This window comes from Pristis pectinata, chromosome 33 (assembly GCF_009764475.1).
Source record: "Pristis pectinata isolate sPriPec2 chromosome 33, sPriPec2.1.pri, whole genome shotgun sequence".
Classification (NCBI taxonomy): domain Eukaryota; kingdom Metazoa; phylum Chordata; class Chondrichthyes; order Rhinopristiformes; family Pristidae; genus Pristis; species Pristis pectinata.
The window spans coordinates 17003235-17006640 of NC_067437.1; the positions used below are offsets into that span (position 1 = coordinate 17003235).

The 3406-nt window shown below is 50.2% G+C and overlaps 1 non-coding gene across 1 annotated transcript; it reads right to left on the reverse strand.

Annotated features, from left to right (window-relative positions):
• Positions 1–320: 320 nt before the first annotated feature.
• Positions 321–471, reverse strand: LOC127585740 (U12 minor spliceosomal RNA). The gene has a single exon (XR_007958578.1). It is a non-coding gene; the product is annotated as a U12 minor spliceosomal RNA (small nuclear RNA).
• Positions 472–3406: the final 2935 nt, after the last annotated feature.

Here is a 3406-nt window from a genome sequence, read left to right on the forward strand (position 1 = left end):
ACAGCCACAGTGGGCAGCAGCAGCGAAGCCAGTGGATGACCCCACACCACAGTGACGAAGAGCCGCAGTGGGCGGCAGCAGGGCAGCGATGAACAGCCACTGACAGCACTGGGAGTGAAGCCAGTGGATGACCCCACACCACAGTGAACAGCCACAGTGGGCGGCAGCGAAGCCAGTGGATGACCCCCACACCAATGAACAGCAGAGGGGGCAGCCAGTGGGACCCGTCCCACCACACGGCGATGAGCAGCCGGTGACGGCAGCGAGTGCGGAGACCGGGCAGCGGGGAGGCTTGTCCTTTGTTTGCGGCGCAGGGACACCGGGCAGATCGCTGCACTGCGGCATCCCGCAAAGTAGGCGGGTCACCGCTAGGGCGACCTTTACCCGCTCAAAAATTCCTCTCGCACGGTGCGGCGAGGACCCGGGCGTCACCCCGGGCCGTTATTTTCCTTACTCATTAGTTTAAGGCATGCGGGGTCCCCGCCGCAGCCGCGGCTAGGGCTCGCTCGCACCCACTCACACTCAGGGTGAGCGCACCGCCCACCGACCGAAAGTGAAGCAGTGTGTGCCCGTCAGCAGTTGCATCCCACTCGCCGCCGGTCACTTTCCCCCAAAACTGCTGATCTGAAAACATAGAAGAGAAAACGACATTATGTAAATTTGATGGTTCCCGATGTATTATGGGAGCGGTTCTTGCGGCCGTCCTGGTCCTGCAGTGAACCTGCTCCGGGCAGGAGCAGCTGAGGCCATTCGGCCCTGTCCTGCTGGCCCATTCAATGACAGCATCCACGCCTTATCTCCATTTCCCTTCTCATCCAGCAGGAAACAAAGTCAAGCTGAGAGTTACTAGAGCCATTCTTTGTTGGACTGGCTTTGGGATTTTCCTGGCATGTTTTAATTCCTCTCCTGAATAGCTTTGTTTCTCATTTTTGTATTTTTCATACTTTCTCGCAACGTTAAAGGCGGTCATTTAGTCCACCTGGTTCATTGGGTCTGATGCACCGCCGTTGTTGGACGAGTCACAGGCGGCGATGATTCAGCGTACCGGAGCGAGGTGGGACACCTGGTTGAGTGCTGCCTCAACAACAGCCCCCCGCTCAACGTCAGTGGAACTAAAGAGCTGATCGTTGACTTCAGGAAGGGGAAGGAGGGCAAACGTGCGCCAGTCTACATTGGGGGATCGGCGGTGGAGAGAGTCGGCAGCTTTAAATTCCTGGGCGTTAACATAATGGATGACCTGTCCTGGGCCCAGCACATAGATGCAATCATAAGGAAAGCGCGCCAGCGTCTGTAATTTCTTAGGAGTTAAGAAGGTTCAGCGTCACCAAACACTTTAACAAACTTCTACAGATGTGCTGTTGAAAGTGTCCTCTCTGGGACGGCAATTCAAATGCACAAGAACGTAAGAAGCTGCAGAGAGTAGTGGACTCAGCCCAATACATCATGGGCACATCCCTCCCCACCATCGGTAGTATCTACAGGAGGTGCTGCCTCAGGAAGGCAACATCTGTCATCAAAGATCCCCACCATCCGGGCCATGCCATCTTCTTGCAGCTCCCATCGGGCAGGAGGTACAGAAGCCTGAAATCCCCACACCACCAGGTTCAAGAGCAGCTTCAATCATTCGATTCTTGAACTAACCGGCACAACCCTAATCACTACCGTTCAGCAACACTATGACCATTTTGATCACTTTGACTAAAATGGAGTTTTTTTTTGTTCTAATTGCGTTCTTTCTTGTAAAAATTGTGTTTAATATAAATATTTTATGTTTTTCTTGTGAATGCTGCTTATATGCTGCTGCTGGCAAGTTTTTCATTGCACCTGTCCATACATGTACCTGTACATATGACAATAAACTCGACTTTGACTTTGAGTGAGTATATGCTGGTTTTTAGAGAAATCCCGTCAATCCTATTCACCAACATTTCCTGAACCTAACCTCTCGCCCACTCCCCACTGTCACCCACCTACACTAACTATACTGTATAATACTAGAGGGGAACTAAATACCATCACAATCATAAGGGAACTAGTCTTAGGCAAACTAATTGGGCTAAAAATTGATGTACCCTGGCCTGGATGGCTTGCATCCTAGGATCCTAACAGAAATGCTACTGAAGTAATGGATGGATGAGTCATAACCTTCCAAAAGTCCCCGGATTCTGGAGAAGTGCCGGAGGACTGGAAAATTGCTAACAAGGCGCACCTGTTCAAAAAGGGATGGAAGGAAAATGCACGTAACTACAGGCCGATTAAGCCAGCGTCTGTTGTTGGAAAAAACGTTAGAATCAATTATTAAGGAAGCAATAGCAGGACATTTGGAGAATCATAATCTAATCATTCAGAGTCGGCACAGCTTCGTGAAGGGAAATCACGTCTGATAAATTTATTAGAGATTTTTGAAGTAATCTCAGCTAGAGGGAACAGAGACACTGCTGCTTCTGCTGTGGTCTCTGCTGCCCCTGCCTCCCCCTCCCAGACGCCTCAGAGGATTCACTTCCCACCCTCTGGCCTCCACCTCGGAAGGATCCTCCTCTGCAGTTCGGTCACCTCCAGAGCAACACCACTAAATTCCCCTCTCCACACTAAATACCCCTCTCCACACTAAATACCCCTCTCCACATTAAATACCCCTCTCCTTCAGCATTCCAAATGGGCCATTCCCTCCACACCGTGCTGGTCCTCCACCAAACCCAACAGCCTCTCCCTCTCCCTCTCCCTGGGTAATTCCTGAGCCCAGATTGAAAAGGATCTACGCCCCCTTCCCGGAAGAGTTCAAGGGCCAGTGGAGGCGGGTTTAATGTGACTGGCAAAATCTGTACAGGGGAGGGTGTGAGGCAATAACTCTTCCAGGTACAGCGGTCCGTCAAACTCGGGACCTCGGTGGTACCTGACCTCGAGATTCTCCAGACTGTCGGGTGTTATTGCTCAACACATTTAAATTCACCTTTGTTTAGATGTTTTACAATATTTTGATACATTTTCCAGTGAACCCAGTGAGTAAAATGAGAATGCGGGAACCAAGGCCCAGTGAGGAAGGGAGAGCAGGAACCTTCACCTGGTGGGAGAGATCCTGAACTACTGGGATTAATGAATGGTTGGATAGTGGATTATTGGAGGTTTACGGGTGGAAGACAGATCGTGAGTGTGGTTATGGGCATCTGGGATTGAGGATATGTTTTAATTTCAATAATATACTTTATTCGTAAAAATATACACAGGAAATGCAATATAACTAGGGTGCATGTTCCTTTACATTCATTTTGCCATCAAATCAGTACACACAATTCATCAATCCCACTCATGTCTCCTCTTCACTAAGTGCTTGAGGTGGTTACACAGGGTCCACCTCAGCGCCTGGTGGTGGCAGGATGGAAGGACTGAGTACAAAGCGTCGAGGTTA